Genomic DNA, 23,546 nt, shown 5'->3' on the forward strand with positions numbered 1-23,546 from the left:
ATCTTAAAAAAAAAAAAAGCTTTAAGGGCCTCCTCTGGTGGCGCAGTGGTTGAGCGCTGGGCTGCGAGGCTGCCCGCAGCCTCTGCAGTGCCGGTTTGATCCCTGGCCACTGGCAAGGGTCCAACATGGTGCGCAGACCTCTCCTGCAGCGCCCGCTGCTCCCCTCAGCAGTGTACTTCGTCAGTCTGCCTGTTCTGCTCCCCACTCTGGCTCTGGTGAATTCTCTTACCCTCCCTCACTTCTGACTGTACCCAGTGCTTGTATAAATAAATAAATAAATCTTAAAAAAAAAGCTTTAAGTGGATAAAGAAGATGTGTTATATATGCATAATAAGATATTATTTAATTATAAAAAAAGATGAACTCTTGCCATTTGTGATGACATGGATAGAACTTGAGGGTAACTTGTTGAATGAAATAAGTCAGGTGGAAAAAGACAAACACTGTATAATATCACTCATATTTGGAAGATAAAGAAATGAAGCAAATGAACAAATAAAACAAAATAAAAATAAACTCTTAGACTATAAAAACAAAATGGTGGTTACCAGAAGGGAAGGGGAAATGCAGATGAGTAAATTGGGTAAAGGGGGTCAATTGCATGGTGGAGGATGGAAATGACTTTGGTTTATGATCATAATGTAGTACATATGGATGCCAAATTACAGTATTGTATAGCTGAAACCCACATAATGTTGTAAACCAATGTTACTTCAGTAAAAAGTTGAAAAAGATTTAAGGAAGAAATAACACCAATTCTGTATAAGAAATGAAAACTACATGAGATCATTATCCTTCATAAATATAGATGTTAACATTCTAAACAAAATGTTAGCAATCAAATTCAGTAGTATATAAAAGGATAATATAGTATGATCAGTTGGGGTTTATTCTAGGAATGAAGATGAGGTTTAACATTAGAATGTTAAAGTCAATCACCATATTAATAAACTTAAAAACCCACATGATTATCTTATTAGACATAAAAAAATCATTTGACAAAATATAACATTCATTTTTCATAAAAACTCCAAACAAACTAGAAGGGGAAGGAACTTCCTTAACTTTGATCAAAAGCATCTACAAAACCCTGTATTAACATTATACTTCATGGTAAAAGCTGCAAAATTTTTCTCTAGATCAGGAACAAGGCTGGGATGTTTGTTCTTACTACTTCTAGCTAATATTGCAGTAAAGATTTTAGCCAGTGCAATCAGTCAAGAAAAAGAAATAAAAGGAATCCGAAAGGGAAAAAGGAATACAGCTATCCTCATTCACAAACAATAAAGTAAAATGCTAAGTAAAAAGTCCAATGAATTCTATAAAAAAGCTATTAGAACTAATAAATGAACTTAACAGTATTGCCAAATCAAGAGCAAGATACAAAAATCAGTTGTGTTTTTATATACTAACAACAAAGATTCAGAACAATGAATCATTGAAGTTAAAAATCAACAGCATTTGTAATAGATACAATTTATAATTGATGTATTTATAATTGATGTTAGATATTTAGAAATATCTAACAAAAGAGGTATGATCTGAAACTTCAAAACTTCAAAACTTTGCTGAGACATATTGAAGAATACTCATATAAATGGAGAAAAATGCCTGGTTCATGAGTTAGAAGATTCCATATTGTTAAAGTGTTATTTCTTTCCAAACTGACGTATAGATTCAATGTAATTTCAATTGAAATACCAACCTGCTTTTATGTAGACAGTGACAAGATGAGTCTAACATTATATGGAAGTGTAAATGATGTAGAATAGACAAAATAGGTTTGTAAAAGAAAAATACAGTTGAAGGACTAGTGTTACATTGATTTATCAAGGATTATTAAAAATTTATAGTGTGATATTGGTATAAAACTGTTTTACAAAGGGACAAAAATTTGAACAGATATTTTACCAAAGAAGATATATAGGTGGCAAATAAGCACACAAAAATATATTCAATATCACTGTCAGTAGGGAAATAAAAACTGAAACCACAATGAGATATTGCTCTACATTTACTAAGATGGCTAAAATTAAAACAACTGACCCCATCAAATGTTTGTCAGGATGTGGAGGAATTGATACTCTCTGACAATGCTAGTGGCAATATAAAGTTACAACAGAATGACAAATAGCAGATGATTTCACCCATGTGTGGAATACAAATAAACAAAACGAAGGAACAGACAAAATGGACCCTAGAAATATGACTGTAGCATTGAGGCTACTAGAGGGGGAGGGTATGTGAAGAGCAAAGAGGTGAGGGGCCCAATGGACTATGGTGGAGGATTATATGGTGCTTTGGTGGTGGGTGTGATATAACATACATCTGAATACGCGTGAATATATACCTTTAAATCAAATACAGTTTTGTAAAGTAATGTTACTCAGTAAGAAACAATGCAATAAAAAAAAAAATGGAACTAAGACAGCTAAGGTGAAAGAAATTGTGAGCCAGTAGGTTGAGTTTCTCCAAGTCCTGTTTGAACAGGAGGACTAAATCATGAGCTGGCAAGCCCCATCTAAACAATTTGGCCCACCACACTTACTATGTGGTGCCACACTAGGCAAAAGCTTTAGATTAAACTAATGATTATCTCACAGTTTCCTGGAAGGAGAATGCTAGCGCCCACATGCATAACTGGAATGTAACTTGTCTGCTTTTGCCCAGGCATGGCCCAATCCAGAACAAGCTGTTCTCCTACCCAGCTCTCTCTTTGAGGAGTTAGGCTAATTCTGCTTTCTGCCACTGGTTTGTTCACGCATGAGCTTTTAATAAAGCCTTATCTGGCTCAACCAGAGATTTGTGGTGAATCCTTTCCCTAAAGGGCAAAGGACCCACTCTTTTGGGTTGGGGCCTGTAACATAACCATTTTTGGAAAATGACTGGGCAGTATAATCCAGCCATTGTATTCCTACATATTTATCCAATAGAAAGAAAATGTATGTCTATACTAGATTTATATATGAATGTGCATAGCAGTTTTATTCAAAAACTGCAGCCAAAATGTGAAAATAAGCCAAATATTAATCAATAGGTCAACTGGATAAATAAACTGTGGTATGTACATAAAATGGAACATTACTTGATAGTAAAAAGAAATGAATTACTGCTACACACAAAACAAAGTGCAACAGGGTGGTCCCCAGGAAAGGGGGAGGTTCCCTGCCCCACTCAAGGGAGGGTGGAGCTGAGCAGGAAGAGGAGAAGCTGCAGAAGAGACTGAGGGAGAAAGGAAGCAGGATGGAGCCAGGAGACCTGGAGGAGTCGCATGGAGCCTAGAAACACGTAAAGAAACTGCGCTTGTCTTTTGGTCGTGGACTGGGTGACACAGATGTGGGTGAGACCTGTGGGGAGGTGACAATGGCAGCTTTTATCTTGATGTTGATTTTGCTCTTTTCCTTCCGGGCTTGTCCAGTTGTTTGTGACCCTTTTCTGTGGGTCCCCACTGGAAGATGTTTTAGACTTGTGGTAGACTTTGGGGCCTTGTTCTGGGCCAATCCCATATGGATGGACTTTTACCCACGAGGGGATGGGTAACTTTGGGTGCTTCATTTAGAAACTAGACTCTTTGCCTTACCTGTGTTGTTTCCTAGTTTAATTAAAGTTCCTTCCCATTAAAGTCTCATATGTTTTGTGTTGATGCGGCGGATGGCAGAACCCATTTAGAATAGGCAGGTTTGCGGGGTTTGGGCTGCCCCTCTCCCTGTCCTATAACAAAAGGATGAAACTCAAAATCATTCTGCACAAAAGAAGTCAGATACACACAGCATGTTCTGCATGAATCCATTTGTATAAAACTCTAGAAAATGCAAATTAAGCTATGGTGACTGAAAACATTTCAGTGGAAACCTGGGTTGGAGAAATGTGAGTAGGGAGGTGAGGATGTGGAGGGGGGAACGAGGGGCTTACAAATGGCCATAAGGAAATTTGGGGGTGGAGGGAATGATCATTTAGTTGTTATGATGACTTCACAGGTGCATTCTTGTCAAATTTACCAAATTGTTTACTTTCAGTTGTGTAGTTTTCTGTATCTCAAGGGAGTTGTTTTTAAAAAGGGATAGAAAAGTTAGTAGAATAATCAAAGATTGAAAACAAATGCACCTTCAACCTGATTCCATGACACACACACACAGTCTTAGATTGCTAAGACTTCCCAGCATCACTTGGGACCCTGGTTTCCTCTGCTCTCCTGCAGGTCCTACTGGAGCTGCTCCATTTCAGCTCACTCTGCATTCACTTTACTGACATTTAAGGGATTTATAAGGGACTGTGAATGAATAGGCTGTTAAGTGAGTCATAAAAGTGATTTGTATAAGAAAAGCTTCTTGTGAGACAAGGGAGTAGGGAATGGCAAATTGACAAGGTCCTTGCTCCTGCTCTTTGCTGGGAAGGTCTTGTATTGGCAGTTTGGGGGTGGGGGGTGGGAAAGGAAATAGCCTAGTAAATCTAGAAGATACCACTAACCAAACCTAGGTCATACTTATAACCCATTATAGCATATTCATAATCAGTTGGTCAACTGTAGTTTGTAATCAGAATACAACTGTAGTTTGTAAACTAAAATCTTAAACTTAAATCTCACCGGCCAGTGAGATACCCACATGCCCTGTGTGACTAACAAAGATTCTCATAGAGGTGGTCATTAAGAATGAAACTGTAAGCAATAACTTGCATGTAATTAGATTTGGAATGTTGTGTTAGTGTCCTCATTTTGGAGAATTTTCAACAGCATCCCCAAGACCTTATAACCAAGACTGTTGGTGTTAAGAGAAGACCCTCCCACTGCACTTCAGTCTCGCTAGCTGAGGACAGTCAAATGCGAAAGACATAAAAACAATGTTAACTTATCAAATTAAAACCTTAAAAGCATAGGACTTAGGCGCACAAAGACATCTAGACTAATGTGGAAATAGAGTGAATTACCTAAAACCAAACACAACCAGCAGATCCCAAAGTATTTCTTGAATACATATTTTCTTTTCAGTTAGGAAAATAATATGTTCTCCTAATATGCCCATTATTTCTCCTAACCACTTGATGTACGTTTTCCCTCTTTCTTCTTTTTTAAATCAACACAATAATACCACAAATGTTCCTGTTCGGCACAGGTTTTCGCTTTTGCAGCAGAAGCAGGTTTTATGCAAGAGCAAGCCTGGCTGTGTGTGATGGTGTGCTGCCTGCTGTAGTGTTTACCTTCGCTGGGGCTGCCTGGCTATTGTCGAGCCAGTTGAAATGATTCATGGGTCTGACAGATGTCTGGTACAGCTGGATGTGTCCTTGATTATCCCAAAAGTCTGGACAGCACTGTCATTCACCATTGCCCAAATTATCTTTGTATTGACTGTGGAACCCTCTGTGACAGTGCTGTAATGGCTAATTACCCAGGATACCTTTGGTACTCACTTCATAATGGTTTAGTGGAAAAGAAAGAGACCGTAAGGAAATGAGAAGAAACATACCAATAAAATAACATCCTGTTCTTTACAAAGAATGTGGCCTCTACTGTGATATTGAACATATATATTTGATATCATGCCGTTTATGTTAATGAAATCCAGGGCCACAATAGTAGAAGCACAGATTTCTCATGAAACATATAAGAGGAAATAAAATGTAAAGAACCTTGACAGTGATAAATTATGGACAATAGAAGGGGCTCTTAGCTGTGAGAGAATTGTATGTATAACATACTTGAAGAAGGGATGATGTGAGGCCATTTGCCTGCCTCGTATGTTGCAGGGGGAAAAAAGAACATGTTCTGTTTAGCAAATAACCTCCCCAGAAATAGAGGGGAGGGAGGGAAAAAGCAGGAGATCCTGAGTCAAGCTGCCTGAAGGAACAAGAATTGAAAGCTGAGGTTTCATTTTTCCCCATAATGCCATAAATTAGCACATTTTGACAAACATAGCTCCCACAAAGCAGATATATATTAGGGGGAAAAAGAGAAGGGAATAGAGGGTACAAAATCCCATTTTGACTTTTAGTGGAGATGATGAGCTCCCAGGAGGGCAGACAAAGCAGACTGGGAACAGCTTTTCACACAAAGAATACAGTAATTTGCCACATCCTGTCCAGGCTGTGTTTGAATGTCACTCTTGTCTTAATTACCAGACTAACAAAGCTATTCGGTTATTCTGGAATCTCTGCCACAGCGCCTGCAATGCTAGAGAGCAATCAGGAAGAACTGCTCATGGGTCATTACTGAGAGAGTAAGCGAGGCAGGCAGCCTAGGAAGGGTGGGAGCACTGGGGCCCAGCAGGTGCTCTTGGGGAGATCTGTGCTCTCATTTGCTGTTGGGGTTTGGAGCAGATAGCTTGGCAAGACAGAGTGCTTTGGCTTGTTTTGAGGTCTGGGACCGTAGAGCTTTGGCTCTGCAAGCCCTTGGTGGGATGAGTGAAGATAGTCCTGAGTCTCTACTCTGTGTGTGAACAACATGCCAAATAGCCCATAAAATATAAGACATAGCCTATCTGACCGTGAAGTCTGGTTTACTGAAATGCTGCTCAATAAATCGTACTTTTTACTGAAGGTGAAGAAGCAAGTTCTCATTTTGAACCATTGCTGAAAGAAAGCATTTCTAAAGCATGTCATTGCATTCTTCTGCTCATCCCTGGGTTATTCTCTGATGTTTCAGAGGCATCTCAGTCTTTCTCACTCAGGACCACAGAGGTGGTTTAGGTGAGGAAGGGGCAGGAGTTTGCACTAAAGGTACCCTGGGCTCTGTGCAGCTAAGCATCCTGAACAGTGACTTTTTAGATACAGACAATCAAATCTGGTGCCCTGTTGTGCCCATTACATCTTTCTCTTTGTAAATGACTTACAGGAAAACAATTTGGATAGTTGTAGTCTCTGGCTGGTTGGAGTGTTTTTGCATTTTAAAAAGAACATTGCTGAATTTCAAAAACATTTCCTTTCCATCAAGAGTTCAGCGTGAGTTCGGTGTGAGGGCCTCCCCTGGTGGTGCAGGTGGTTGAGAACAGCGCTGTGAAGCTGTCCACAGCCTCTGCAGTACGGATTCGATCCCTGCCGGCCAGCAAGATACCCACATGATGCAGCAGACCTCTCCTGTCTCACCTGCTGCTCCCCTCAGCAGTGTATTTCAGTCAGTCTGCCTGTTCTGCCCCCCACTCTATCTCTGGTTGAATCCTCTCACCCTCCCACACATCTGGCCTATACCCCGGTTCTTGTATGCATGCATAAATAAATCTTTAAAAAAAAAAAAAGAGTTCAATGTGAGATGGTTATAATACATTGTAGTTAGAGAAGAGGAAAATGAAATTTAAATCTTAAGTTTATTAAGGAATAACTATTATCTGTCCTTCAGATTCACAATACTAAAATTATTAAACAAAGACAAAATTTTCTGATCACATTTAATCTACAATCATTAGAATTTTATTTAGAGAAGATTGGCATTGACCAAAACTGATTCTATGAAGTATTGGATTATATAATTATATAAAATGCTAGTTAGTCAAGCTCAGTAAAAAAAGCTAATGGACCTTATTTCCCTTCTACACTTTTAAGGGAATCTATGAAAGGGAAGAGTTCAAAACCATATAATCCCTGGTTTGTCTTTCATTTGTCCTAAGACGAAGCTTGACAAAAGTTGCTCGAACAGCTAATTCTAGGTCTAATATGAGGTTTCTCTTGAAGTTATTTTTCAAAGGACATAATAATAGACTCCTGTTACCCCTGCTTATATGAAGAGAATTAGCTCAGAAATGGAAGGCAGTTCTGAAGAGGAGATAGTGACCAAAACTTAAGGTAGTACCATATTTATTTTAAGTAGATAGTAGAAATTATCCAAGTTGAATTTTTAATTAACTAACTTTGTAGTTAGGTTTATTACAAATGTTATGTGTCTAGACAATTATTTCCATATAAATGTGATCCATAACATAAAAGTAAAATCTTTCAAAGTCTTCAGTTATTATGACAGCCCTGAGAGATTGAAGACTTCAATGTTGAACCCAAAAAAATGTAGAGAATACATACTGATATATTGTTATAAAAATAAGATGTCGTCCTATGAATAAAATTGTAAAAAAAAAAAATGTATGTCTGCAGTGGTCTGCTTAGAACTAAATGCTTTGGATATAATAGGCACACAAGTTTTATTTACTAAGTCTAACTGTGATAATAAAAATCCTAGAGAGGGAGGGAAAATGTCACAAAAGAAAGGAAAAACATTAAAAGGCAGTTTTGTATGCTGACTCAACAAGTTACCATTCAAGATCTGAAGGCACTTCCTGGGTGCAATTATTATTAGTTACATTTGAAATAAAAACCTGGTGCACAGAAAAATCTAGGCCTGCAAACTCAGATACTTTTAGGAGCCAGACAGAAACACAGTGTGCCAGCTGGGAAGTAGCAAGTAAAAGTGTGTCTAAACCAAAGAGGATACCCACCCATTGTTGCCACCAGTGAATGCAAGTTAAATTTTGCCAGATCTCTAGCCTTTTCATGAAAACCTGAAGCTCAAAGGTTTAGAGATAGGTTCAAAGATAAGTTTAGAGATAGGCTCAAAGGTTTTGCATAGTTGATCACAACATTGTGCTCACACGTATATAGCTGAGTTGAGTTAATAGTGCTTTCTCCTAACTCCTATAATCCAACTCACATGGCCAGAGATGAAGGTCTTTCTGTACTGTCCATTTGTGTGTTCCTCCCTCAATCTAGCCTTGGTCTTCCTTCTCCTTCCTCTTCATCTGGGGAATCCAATACATCCTTCAAGGGTCAGAGAAGATTCCCATCATCCTTTGACTGGCCTGGTACCTTACATCACCCTCCTGGACTTCTCCGTGAAGCATTATCACAACTCCCTACATGTCATCATGTAGGGAGTACCTACTTCAATGTTCAGTATGTATTTGTTGAACAAATGTTTGCATAAAAAGAGACATTTTATTGAGTGACATAAAAATTTATGTGTCCATTGATTGTTGTTTGAAGCTACAATGTTTTGGGGTGGTTTGTTAGGCAGCAAAACTAACCGATACACTAATTTTTTAGGATTGTGATGCCTTTTCAACAATACTAGACTGGAAAATCTGAACATCAATCCTCCCTTCTCTCTCTTACCTGACCCCATTATTATGATTTCAGTAAAGCAGAAATCATTCAATGAGGGAGAGAACACTGTAGAGATAGGGACTGTAACTGGAGGGGACAGAATTTCACTCCGTTCTCCCACTAGCCTCTCTCCAGATCTCATTAGTCCCAGAGTGTGGACAGCAGATCTGAGAGTGAGGAGAGAGGAGGAAGAAGAGCTTGGATGGCAGCGAGAGCCAAGCTACTGGTAAATACACAGAGGAAGTGAAAAAAATCCACTTCCTGGCATTATATCACAATATTCTCATTATATTTTAAAAATCTGGTCAAAGTTTCTAGCCTCTGAAGGCTAAAGAATGAAGTCAAGCAAATATGAGGACCATACAGTGTATCATTTTAATGTGGAGAAAACACACACATTAGACATGTAAGCTTGCCTTTGTTTAAGGCCCTTAAGCCTTTCTTAGCATTTTTAGGGAAATGCATTGAAAGTAAACATTTGTTACTTTCTAAAATGCTGCTCTGGAATTCTTAGTATGTTTTTCGGCTGAATCTTGACAAAGTAATTTTAAAAAGCAAGAACCACCCAAAATGTCATGTGTTGTTATAGAGTTGGGGTAGAATAGGATGAGTGTTTATTAAAGGCTTGCTGTTTGCCAGGACCTTAACTCATTTAATCTTTGTGACCACCTTATGAACTATCTTTTATCTTTATTAAACAGATGAGGAATTTGAGGTTTTGAGAGGTTCAGTAACTTGGCCAAGGTCACACAGTAACCAGTATAGGCTTAAGCATCAAATCTGAATCCACATGTTATAGAGCAGCCCCGATATTGAACGGGTTGCCAGGCTTTAGGACATCCTTTTCCCCCTAACACACAGACTATGATGCTGCAGCAGTAATAAGGTACTTTTATCATTACTCTTTATAATGATAATTTTTACCATGCCCTCATTACCTAACTTCTTTTATTTGAAAACATAATGGCTGAAAACTATTGAGAGTAGATATCTCAAGAACACTCTAAGTACTTTACACATAATAAATAATTTACTCCTCATGGAAAACCGATGAGGTAGCTATAGTTATTGTCTCAATTTCAAAATAATGAAACTGAGGCATAAAGAGATGAAGTAATTGACTGAAAGTTACATAAATAAGGGAGGGAGCAGATAACGAACTTAGATCTGTCAAAGCTCAAGCTTTATCTATCAAACCACACATTCTTACCATCATGTTTCTTCCCCCCAAATTTTAATATATTTTGAACTCATTACTATAACAGCTGTGAGATACTTGGTTTCCAAAAAGAAGAATAATTCTAAAATAAAGCAAGCCTCCTGAAAGGTGCTCTGTGAGGTTGCCCTCTCTCATTGCCAGGGCTGAATCTATTTCATGGAGCATGGTGCCTGACATACAGTAAGAGCTCCATTAATATGTACTGCATAAATCAGTTATTGATACATGAGTATTGATAGAAGCAGGTGGCACCAGGATGGATGATGTAACACTGTGGCCCTTTGGCATGTCAGTAGAAAAATACTGTATTGGTTTCCTAGGGTGTCCACGATAAATATCACAGCTGGGTGACTGAAAACAATAGGAATGAATGCTCTTACAGTTCTGAGGCTAGATATCTGAAATTAAAGGTTTGGCAGGACCATGGTCACTCTGAGAGCTTTAGGGGTGGGACCTCCCTTGCCTCTTCCTAACTTTCGGTTGTTGTGAGCAATCCTTGGCATATTTTGTTTTTTGGCAGCATAACTCCAGTCTATCCTCATACTCTGTGTTATGTGTCTGGCTCCAAATTTCCCTCCTTTTATAAGCACACCAATCATATTGAGTTCAGGAACAGACGCTAGTCTAGTATGACCTCATCCTGACTTGCTTCTACCTGCAAAGACCCTCTTTCCGAAAAAGGTCACCTTCATAGGTTCCAAGTGGACATGAATTTTTAGGGAGGAAATTATTCAACCCAGTATGGATTCTTCAAGAATTTAAAGTAAGTTGTTTCTTACATGGCAAGACTGAGGATACCAGTGGAGCTGGTAGGGATCTCCCTCACCCCCAATATAACCATAGCCCCAGACTCCTTTTGGCATAGGCTTGATTTTTAATCTACAAAACCAATGAAGGCAAAACATGGTGAGCCTATCAACTGTGATAACTTATTTTACATAAACTTCTCTAAGAGCCAGTTTGGATGAGAGATATGGGACAAGTACCAAAGCTGAAGGAAGAAGAAAGTTGGAAATCAGTGCCACTGAACTAGGAACAGGGGGCAAAGTTGCTAGATGCAGAAGTTTGGCTGGAGATATGCAAAGATCTAAGAGAAAATAATCTCATAACAAAAGGCAACTGGAAAAAGAGAACTTCCTGTTGGCCATTGGTAAAGTCATCTGTTTAAAGGCACTGGGTTCTGTCACTTGCCAAGGGATGGAAGAGAAACAAGAAGCCCTCTTGTATGAGCACAGTAGAATCAGGGATGATTGAGTCGTAAGGCAATGCACGGAGTTCCCTAGGCAAGATGCTATGTATTTTCTCAGTTCTTTCTGCTCTTATACCAGGCAGCCATTGGAGGGTCTGTACTACTAGGAGACTAGATACTACTGTGCTTGGGAAATCAAAAGGGTTTTGAAAGAAGCCCACCCTGCAGCTCTCCCAGCCAAGGTAACTGTACCTTGGGGCAGCGCTGTTGCTTGGGATGCTATGGGAGAGGATAATTTTGCATGACTTGTCCTGAGGGGGAGGCTAGGACCGGCACCCTTTGTTGGTTAATGGTCTCTGCTGTTCTTCCATACCATGTCTGGGGGACCTGAGGCTGAGAGAATACGAGTGAGGGGTTGGACCAACTGTGGGGCCTTCAGTGGGTTACTTACACTGAGTTTCCACTGAAAAATTTAAAATAATCATGTCCCATTGCCATTCAGTGGACAGAGAATGTGTTAAAATTGTTCTCTTCTGCTTTCCTCGATCATTGAGTTTATTCTTCGGTTTGTGCTGTGATCTAAGTTTCTTAGATTGCTGTGTTCAGAAATGTTGATTTTAATTATAACTTTGTTTGCTTTGTGAGACCTCCTGAATCATCTGGGGCCTGAAGTTTCATTCTGATTCTAATTTAAGGACCTGAATTTGGTACTTGGCAGAGGTGGTATGAAATATGCTTTCTACAGCTGAATGCATGGAATGTTGCTCAGATTTAAATTTTGATAAATCTATGATTTTTATGTTCAGCATTGCTCTACTATGTAATGTGGGATTTTACAAAATACTCCATGTTACAGGAAAGTTTCTCTTGTGCATTTGGATATTTTTGTACAGGGGAATGGAGTAGGTCTGTGGGTGCTGACTATGAAAAAATTATCTAGGTAAAGTTGGAAATACAGTTAATGGAAGATTTTAATATGCTAATCAAGCTCTTTATTTAACCACTTCAAACTTTCCTCAGGATGGTTAGGATTCCAATGATTGAAAGTTGCAAAGGTATAGTAAACTTCTCTGGGTGGTTTTTTTTTTTTCAATAACGCAAATGATCTCTCCAGTTCTTATAGCATCATTTAAAATTGAATTTTGATTACTTCTAAGCTTATGAAAAATGGAATCATAAATGTGCTCATTTCCCACAAAGAAGGGGGACAGGGAAAGAGAAGAGGAAAAGAATACATTACATTTCTAAGTAAGCAGTCACAAAAGACCTTTAAATAACTCAACTTCCTACCATATTTTATTATCTTCTCTCAGTTTTACAGCATTATCTGCCATAGAAATGCAGGGAGATTTGTAAAACACTATAGCATTTAAGTCATTACATTTTATAGCTAATTTCTAATGTGGATTTGATTTTTTACGAGCAGAAAAAGAATCTAATTTGCATTAGTGACAGTAACTAGAGAAATTTAACACCTGGCCCTGGTTGTACCAGAAATTGAATATTAGGTACTTGGGTGCTAAAAACCCATTCAGACCTTCAAAGGGGATTTTTCATTTATTTATGTGCTGCTCTCATGTTTATCATTATAAAACTGTTCATATTATGATGGAAGAAAACTCACTGCCTGCAAAAATTCTGGATATAAATTTTTCATCTTCTGCAAGAGAGCAAATTTATTTACCCATTAACAAGAACACACCCTGGTTAAAGCACCACCATTCCATGTCTCTAAAAACATATCACAGCAGCCTGCATGAGAAGCGCTTTGATTCCTGCTGGCCTTTCCCAGCTCCCCCCTACCACCCATCCTCACCCCCAGCTCTGCTCCTCCAAGACTCCCAGTATTTTCTCTTTCCCATATCCCCTCCCGAAAACCCTCCATGCCTGTGGTTGTTTCCTGGATAGACGTGGTGTATGCTGGGTGCAGTGTATCCAAGGGAAATTAAACCTCTGCTAAGAAGATCACATTGTTGTTACAAGAGCAATCCATATGTTTATAAAGTGTAGAAAATTAGGAGCTGCAAAAGAGGCGAAGCTGGTGTTAAGTGATATGGGAAGTGACACTTTACATAGCCAGTTACAATTAACACATTGATGGCATTTTGCTGGCTCCTTGCAGTGATAATGCTGTTGTCAAATGTGTTTAGTGCACCAAATCTCCTGGAGCCTTCAGCCAGGCAGCGAGCTTTTGACAGATTGAAGGTTCGGAGATAGGCTATCATGACAGATGGAAACTGGCACCGATGTTCAGCTTTCGCCGATCACAGGGGACCTGCCCCCCTTATTCTGCAGGGCTCGGCTCTGCAACCTTCCCCCTTCTGATGAAAGCAGGGGATGGCATTGTTAAATAGTGCATCTGTGTGAGTTAGGCTCCTCTGATGAAAGCATAAGGCAGACGCGCTGTGAAGCAAAAGACAGCCTCTGCTCCAACTGCATTTTAGACACACTTGAGGAAGACCCTAGGGAACTGGAAGAAAACTTTGGTAAATTTCAGACAAAAATGGAAGAAAGATCACCCATTAATTTGTTCTCCTGGAAGGATATAAAATATACCTCTGATGAAAAAAGGTAAATGACTTTCATAGTTCCCCAACCTAGTATTCCTTATGGAGTCGAATGGGTGTGTTTTTCTTTTCTTATCATTGTCATTTTCTTATTATTAGTCAATTAATTCCCAAACAATCCAAGGAAGTCTGTAAGGGGATGCTCAGAGGTCCTTGAGAATCCTCCACTTGTCAGAAACTAATCCAATTACTCTAAGGTGTCCTTCTTGACACTGACCTGGGTTCTCGAATCTAGGTTTCAAAATCCAGGGCAGAAGTGGACAGAGCTTTACACAGTTGGGAATAAATGGGCAGATAATATAATTAATTAACCCCTCATCCTCTCCACTAACCCCTCTTTTAAATAACAACATTAGTCATTTTATTCCAATGCTCATCTCTTTCAAAGGCTTTCCATCAACTCCTGGAGTTCTTTCTCCTCATTGACAAATTCCTCCTTAATTTCCTTAAATTGGCTGAAGAGCCCTCTTTCTTTGTAGACATAATCTTCAATTCTGCTCTTGCCTATCCAGGTTGGGAGCAGCAAGTACAGCAGCCCATTTGAGGTATGATAATCAGCTGATTAGCTAGTGGAGTCGTTTTCCCTGAGGCTCTTTTGTGTGCAAAATCCTCACACTCAATTGACATGTGGACATCATAAAGCTGATGAAATGCAATTGTAATGAACAAGAGGGAGCGGCATCTGCAGCCGTCTAAATGAAGGACCCTTCCCTCTCGCCATGCTAATTCAGAAAATCTGCTCTTAACGTGTACTCCCCCTGGATTCCAAATCGAGACACATCTCCATGAATGCATATTCAAGGAGTGAATTAGCCTCTGTGGCAAGTGAGTGCCTAGCTTGGCCAGACTGATTCTGATTTCAAGACAGATTATACTGCATCAACTGCAGTAATGATCTGACAGTTCCATGATGACAAGAATCCTACAGTCAGGTTTACTGCACGGACAGGCACAGGTGCATAGGGAGAGCCAGCACAACCTCTCAGACAAGACCAAAGGTTGCGTTGCTGTCATATGATTCAGCCAAAATAGCCTGATGAAAGAGAAAAGAGGTAATACATTACAAAAAATTAATGTGTCTTCGTCGTTAAACCCTGGTCGTAATGGTGGTCAAAGGGTGTCCCCTTCCCTATTATAGGACCAGGTACACTTGACAGTCATTAAATTAGGAAGAAAGAGGTAAGATTTCCCTCCCACTCGCTTTTTAAAAAACTACATTACTTGTTAAGAAATTTCCAAATGAATAAAACTTGGCATGCCAGTTTCGTTTCTTTTTTTTTTTTTTAAATTGAATTTCACATGAATCAGTTTGTAGGAATTAAAACTCTGCAGTATTAGAGGGAAAAACTGTTCATTTCCTCAACCTGCTCTGTGACAGTTGCTAATATAATATGACAGGTATGTTCATCACTAGTTTGGATCACCTTTGGGTTTTCTGTACTATTTTTTCTATGAATACATGCTAATTAATGATGGCAAGGAATGTTTGCCTTTATATGGGAAAGCTCAAAGCACTTTTCAGACATTGATTTATCTTTGAGAGTTAAAAAGAGGGCAGGCATTAGCACTCTTATTTTTACAGAGGTGGAAATAGCAGCATGTTGATAAAGTGACTTGAGCAAGGTCACACCGCAAGCCAGTCCTAGATCTCTGCCTTGAACTCACTCTTGCCGCTCTCCACAGCATCAGACACAGAAAATACTCCAGGGGAAGGTATTGATCATCTAATATTAAAGAGACTCCTTTATAAACATTACTAATAAGTATAGCACATGCCTGAAAGGCAAACGAACAAGACAAGCCTTCTAAGGACTGTTATAATCACTGGACAGTCCACCCAGTGGCTGCAGGATTTACACAGAGGTCATTGTCACAGAGTCCTATGTTTGAGATTATGAGAGCCTCTCCTTGGTCTCTTTATGTGTCTCTTGACCTTAACCTATATCCTTTCAATCCAGTGTGGTAACTCAATAACGGTGCTACATGTACCTAGATAATTCTACTTTCTCCAGTATGTGTAGATAATTCTACTTTCTCCAAAATTTGGGGTGGCTGATGAGAGTTTTCATTGTACAGCCCCTTTTGTCATGATCAGTGTTAACCCTCAGATGGCTGGCTGGCCATGCCAGGCAACGCAGTACAGTAGGCACTTCAGGGAGGTAAGAGGAATGAAAAGAGTCCGACCTTATAGGTGAAACTAAAATTCATGTACAGTAGAGACAGAGATGCATGTAACAAACAAAAAAAAACCATGAACCTCTTTCCAAAACTGTGCTAGGATACATATGCAGCCCCCATTCACCAACTGACTTTTTCCCAAAATCTGCTGGTAAATCAGTTGTTTCAAACTCACAATAGATTTTCTTTTTTTAAAAAAAGATTTATTTATTTATTTATACAAGCACTGGGTACAGTCAGAAGCACGGGAGAGTGAGAGAATTCACCAGAGCCAGAGCGGGGAGCGAAACAGGCAGACTGATGAAGTACACTGCTGAGGGGAGCAGCGGGCGCGGCAGCAGAGGTCTGCGCACCATATGGGACCCTTGCCCGTGGCCGGGGATCGAACGGCGCTGCAGAGGCTGTGGGCAGCTTTGCAGCTCAGCGTTCAACCGCTGTGCCACCAGGGAGGCCCTCGCAATAGATTTTCCCATGGACGTGCTGGTCTAAATAGTCTCAGTCTCAGGCCAGCTGTCAGTCAGATTTAACCTATAAAGTAACTGAACACAGTGCACATGTAAGTATGCCTATGAGTGTGTCTCTGCGTTAAAGGCAACATTTGGATTAGAAGATCAGGTAGCTTGTGTCAGCTCTGATGCCATCCTGGAACATCTCTCTTAATTCTCAATCTTCTCATCTGTGAAAAGGGTTGATAATAATCCTTACCTCATAAAATTGTTCCTAGAAGGGTCAAGTGACATAAGATGTGGAGTAAAATACCTGAACTGATATATATAGTAACTGCTTAATAAATGCCAGGAAAGAATAATAGGGTCATTTACATATTTTACTTCTGAGCTTATGCTTCTCAGATTCATTGCTGGCATCCCTCAATCCCCATTAAAAGCATAAGAAAGGGCTGTGTGTATGCATTTTTTTGGTTGCTGTTGAGAAAGGAGCCTTCCTGATTCATTGAAGAGAAGATATTGTAGCCTAGGGGTTAAGAACCAAATTTCAAAAGTCAGAGTAAGTTCAAGATCTGCCCCTGCCATTTACCCGCTGTGTGACCTTGGGCATGAAACTTAATCTCTCTGTTCCTCATCTATAAAATGGGGCTATTACTAGTACATATATCAGAGGGCTGTGGTAAAGATTTTGTAAATTAAATATGCAAAGGCCGAGGCTTGTAAGCACAATACAAGTAAATGTAGTCTATTATCAGGATACCGTGGCCTGTCATTGGTAATGACAAATGAGTAGGAAACTAAGGCCCAGTTGGAGATTAATGACTGCCTTAAGGTTACTGTTAGTAAGTAATGATCTGGGACTCTGGGTTGGTCTTCTAATCCCTAGCCCCATGCTCTTTCCAGGTCACGGTGTTCCTTCTCCCAAATACCTATGAGGGACCCTGGAGGGTTAGTTAACATTTATGGAGTACCCACTGGGTGTGCAGCACTGGGCTGATTCTTTAAACAACAGCACTTATGTTCTGGACTCTAAACCCTACTCAAACCTTTGGCAAACCCTATTCAGATCAGACTGCTGACTGTTTTTACTTGGCCTAAGTGCTAAGAAGGGATTTTGTGTTTTTAAATGATTAAAAACAATTCAAAAGAATATTTTGTGACACATGAAAATTACTGTACATGAAATTCAAATGTCAGTCTCTGCAAGTGAAGTTTTAGTGGAACACAGTCATACTCACTTGCCAATATATCATCTATTGGTGCTTTCAAGCCACAGCGGCAGAGATGAGTAGTTGTGACACAGACCATATGGCCCACAAAGCCGAAGTTAGTTATTTTTTGGGCCTTTCCAAAATAAGTTTGCTGACCTGCAGTCTAGACCCAAGAAGATGGATTCTGTGTGACTTATGCTGAGAGGGGCTAACAGGTTCAGTGATCTAACTGGAGGTACACACTCAGTCTCCCATGGGCTGAGATGAGAGTGTAATTGTTTTCTACTGTCTGAATGATGTTTTAACACCACATTCTGCAAGGAAGTAGAACAGAGCAGCGCCGTGGTGACGCCATGGGCTCAGGAACCAGGCTGCTGGGATCCCAGCACAGTTTACCCCTGCCAGTTGTGTGACCTTAGGCAATTGCTTAGTTTTTCTCGTGTCACTGTTTCCTCACCTAGACAGTAGAATTGTTTTGAGGACAATGTGAATTTTTACTTTGAAAGTCTTTGGAAAAGTGCCTCACACACTGTCCCCACTGTGCTGTGGGGACCTTGCAATTTTTGAAGGCCTGTGACTCTTGGGGAAAAGGAGATGGTTTTCTCAGAGAGTGGGCAAGGTTTCTGCTTCATTTCACTCTTCCCACCCTGCCTGTGGGTCACACTCATCATCCTTTAATCAGCACAAATGTCTGTTGAACTTGCCTGGAGTTGTTCATTTGTTTAGGCTTTCCCAGAACATACTTCATGTCTCTTATCTTGAATGCAAAAGAAAGAAGTATACAGATTCTTGCCTGTACTAGATGGTGAACTCTAGAGAGAAGAAAAAGTTCTCATCATTGTTTTCATGGTGTCTGGTCTGTGGAATATATGGTGTGTTTAGTATCAGCACGTATTTGGTGAATTACAAAATGACTAACAGACCAGGGTGAGTAGGGTGAGCAGTCTCTAAGCTTTTTTTTAATGTGTGAAAGTTTTCTGAATATGACAATGACTCTGCCCTTCCAGGTGCTAGCTTACAATGCAATTAGCTGGGAAGCTTGAGACAGAATAAAAGGCATATACTTTCACTCACTCAGTTTAGAAATCATAGACATTCTTGGTTTAGTGAGAAGCTCTGCATAAATTGGCTAAGATCCCCGAAGTGTCTGTGTGATCTTGGGAGGGCACTTTCTGACTTTGAGCTTTCACATATCATTGAAAACAAATACACAATAGGTAAAGAGTCAAGCTTCTTCCACTCCTCAAACAATGATTTCTGCCAGGCTCAGAGAATTTGCCAAATTCTGCATACCTGTAAGCAGAGCTTCTAGATAATGCTGGTAGGTAAGCGTATACTTAAAGATGAGAGGCATAAAAGTGAATCTGTGAAGGAGACTGGGGTTGGACCGTGACAGGTTTTAGTGCTGTATGAAGGAGTCTGGCCTAAGCAGAAGAGATGGTAAGAGACTGGGGGTGACATAAAGGAACAGAGGGACAAAGCAAACTCTGTTTTGGAAGAAGAATCACACAGTGTGGAAAGTGGGATGGAGGACGAGAAGGAAAGCCAATATACATCCAAGCTGGAGGAGACTTGGACTGGGATTGCATTTTGGATTTGGGAATTTAGATAAGGCCAATAAATTCAGAGCACTGGAGTGCTCTGAGTTTGTTCCCACTGCAGTCTCCTCAAAGCTTTAATTCTGTTTTTCTTCTAGAAATGTATATAGAAGACTCAGGCTTAGACTCTTCTGCCAGAAACAAATTTCGATGAATAAATAAATAAATAAGTAAAAATAAAAATGGGATGAATTAAAATAAAAGTTTAAAACCACTATTCCAATAGGAGATTAGTCTTTGGAAACCCAGAAACAATTAAATGGAGTGATTTGATTAATTTAAACGCAGTTCTTTGACATCAGCTTAAATGCATGGCCTGCTCCTCAAAGGTTCCAAAGAACTTTACTTGCCTGCTTGAAGCAGCAAACAAGGTCAGTATTGATAGCTCACGCTCCAGTGAGTGTATCAATTTTAAGCTTCATCAGTGATTCTCACTCATCTGCAGCCCTGCATGGCTGTTGTCTTACAAGAACTGGGTGACTTACGAACCTATTAAGTAACTTTTTTTACTTGTGCTCTAATGAGCCTATTGTTTCCCTGGAAGAGCACAAACACCTGAGCACAACAGCCACCAAAGCCGCAAATAAGCGGTTGCAGGTTTTAGCCATGCCTAAAGGTGGTTTTTGTTTTGATAACCTGTGCCTTCCAATTGCTTTGTCAACTTAACTGGATACACTTTTATTGCAAGTCCTGAGGAGGGCTGTTGGGGTCCCCATGTCCACTTCTAAGTGCTCTGCTTACAGCCAATGCTTTTGCTGGGAAAGGATTATGTGCACAACCAGCTGGAATTTTAATATTAGACACTTGCTCAGTTCTTCTCCCCGGTGCTGCCAGCAAGTGCCTCTGCAGTGCAGGTGGCCATTTTCCTGGTTCCTAGGCCCCTGCTGCATGTGCAGAAGTCAGAGCAAACTGCTGGAGAGGAGGGGGCGAGGAGCCCACCACAGGAGGGCATCCTGAAGATGTCAGCCAAGTCTTCCATGTAGCGCTACCCAGGAAGGCTTTGGCCTGCTTCTCTGTTACCGTAATTCAAGGTTAGTGGGTTAGTGTTCCAGGATCTTTACACACAGCAGCGTTGGTGGGAGATGAAAGATTAAAAATTAATCCTTTTAAGGTCTGGGGCAACACTCTCCACAGAGGTATAGTGGTAAAAAAAAAAAAAAAAAAAAAAAAAGTATGTATTTACACTTGGTAACAGTGTCTCAGAAGGAAGTTCTGTTTAGGGAACAAGCTTTAAAATTTTCGGGGGGCCTCTCTGGTGGCACAAGGGGTTAAGACACAACCTATGATGCTATCTGCAGCCACTGCAGCATTAGTTCGATCCCTGGCCAGGGAGCTACCCGCATGGAGCAGCAGACCTCTCCTGTCTTGCCCGCTGCTCCCCTCAGCAATGTGTTTCGGTCACTCTGCTTGTTCTGTTCCCCATTCTGACTCTGGTGAATCTTCTCACCCCTTCTGGCCTGTACTGCAGTTCTTATATGCATAAATAAATAAATCTTAAAAAAAATTAAGTTAATATTGGTTTATATCATTGTTTCTATAATAGAAGCATATGATCCTGCCCCAAGCTTTATTCCCATAGTGTACCCACCACCAAGGAACCTCTAGTCTGCTGCCATCGACCCTTGTGCTCCCTCCCTTCTGTGTTCTTGTTGGGGAAAAATCTTGATAAGGGGAGAGGTTGGAAGAAGAGTAAACATAGCTGTGCTCTGTTTCAGAGATGAAGAGGATGCTGGAAGCAGAGAAGGGTGGGCTGGGGAGAGGAAAAAAACAGTGCCAGTGCCACTGTGATAGAAGGAGGCTGAGTTTTCTGTGAAAGATGGGCATAGATTTTTTAAAGATCTAATACTCAATTTTAAGATGTTGGCCTCAGCTCATCTCCCAAAGTTTCAGAAGTTACGTAAGAGGAGTTCAGTAAGGCAAAAGGGTGCAGTTTCCTGAGTTCAGGGGGAGAGAAGGATAAGCAGGAGGCTAGCCCAAAAGGCAGGAAGTGAGTAAAATTATGAGGAGCCCAAGGTGGCCGTGAGAAAAATCAGCTCCTGGCCTCCCTGGTGGCACAAGGGGTTGAGTGCAGTGCTGTGAAGCTGTCCTCAGTCTCTGCAGTGCAAGTTTGATCCCCGGCCAGCCAGGGAGATACCCACACGGTGCAGCAGACCTCTCCTGACTCACCTGTTGCTCCCCTCAGCAGTGTACTTCGGTCAGTCTGCTTGTTCTGTTCCCCACTCTGTCTCTGGTGAATACTCTCACCTCCCAAACTTCTGGCCTGTACCCCAGTTCTTGTATGCATAAATAAAATCTTTAAAAAAATAAAGAAAAATCAACACCTGTGAATTTTCAGACATTGTGGGAAGGATCTCAAACTTCCACAGGATGTGGGATAGAAAACTATAGAGGAGTTAATGTGCTTTTTATGTAGAGAGTAACCTCAGCGGAGATCTGGGTTCCCTAAATTTTCTGGTAAACAGAATCCATCGTCCCTGATGTCTTGGGATGCACTGGTTCTCAGTGCGTGGTTTCGTGTATCTTGTATTCAATGAGTTTTCCTTGATTATGGAGCTCAGTGCATACTTGGGCCTGGAAAAAATAAACTGGGTCAAACAGAATGCTGGAGAAGGAGGAATTGTAATATTCAGGGCTTCTGAATCTTATTGGTATTCACCTCCTGCTTTGTTTCCTCTCCATGGCCATTGCAGGGATGGGAATGGCAACTGCCCCTTGGGGGTAATGAGACCCCATTATTGGAGGATTTCAGCAGAGCCTGGGTGACCAGTTGACCCAGAGTTGTGCAGGGGATTCATGTGTCAGGTAGAAACTGACAGATAGGCCTCTGGGCTCTTTAAATGTTGAGTTTCTATTACCTGGGGGAGGATTTAAAACTTTCAGAGAAGTTTAAAATATTCCAAATGTCTGCGGCTGTTTCTGAAGAATGTATATTTAGCCCTTTCCACAGCTCTATGCTAATCTGTTCCAGCTTATGCTAATTATGTTCTCATTATTTGGGAGGAAGGAAAGGAGACTTGGACCCTCTCCAAGGGGTGGGGGTGGCAAGCTGCTCATGTTGTGTGCTGGCACAAGGCAGCAGTTGGCATGCTGGGGACCCTCCAAGTGCCCACAGAACTGGGGAGCTGCAAGGGACCTCTCTGGTCTAGACTTGAATCCATGGCAATATGTGGGGGGTTCTGAAGCCACATTATGCCTCTTTGCAGAGGTTTAGATTAGGGTGACTGGGGAAGAGCCACATCCCCTAGGGTTTCTTGAACTGTGGGTCTGAGGAACTTTAGGGCCTGAGGAATTAGGAGTGAGATGTGAGGGTGTGACTTTGTTGGTGAGGGCATAGTCAGATTCTCCTGATTATTTATTGTTCTCTGTCTCCTCTTTTGTTGAGAAGTCATTACAGATTGGTAGGAGATAGGCAATTGCAGTTTTATTCACAATGTGACTCAGATGTGAATTAAAAATGCACTTTGAAAATTTGGGGCTAAAACTGATTTCTCAATGAACCCCAACTTGAGAATTAGCTCATTCTATTTTAAAGCATAATCTTGTTATAGGACAGGGAGAGGGGCAGCCCAAAACCCCGCAAACCTGCCTGTTCTAAATGGGATCTGCCATCCGCTGCATCAACACAAAACATATGAGACTTTAATGGGAAGGAACTTTAATAAAACTAGGAAACAACACAGGTAAGGCAGAGTCTAGTTTCTAAATGAAGCACCCAAAGTTACCCGTCCCCTTGTGGGTAAAAGTCCATCCATATGGGATTGGCCCAGAACAAGACCCCAAAGCCTGCCACAAGTCTAAAGCATCTTCCAGTGGGGACCCACAGAAAAGGGTCAGAAACAACCAAACAAGCCCGGAAGGAAAAGAGCAAAATCAACATCAAGATAAAAGCTGCCATTGTCACCTCCCCATGGGTCTCACCCACATCTGTGTCACCCAGTCCACGACCAAAAAAACAAGCTGTTTCTTCACATGTCTCTAGGCTCCATGTGCCTCCTCCAGGTCTCCTGGCTCCATCCTGCTCCTTCCTTCCTCAGTCTCTTCTGCTGCTTCTCTTCTTCCT

The sequence above is a fragment of the Talpa occidentalis genome, unplaced genomic scaffold (genome assembly GCF_014898055.3).
Source record: "Talpa occidentalis isolate TD23 unplaced genomic scaffold, MPIMG_talOcc4v2.1 talOcc4.3, whole genome shotgun sequence".
NCBI classification, from domain to species: Eukaryota; Metazoa; Chordata; class Mammalia; order Eulipotyphla; family Talpidae; genus Talpa; species Talpa occidentalis.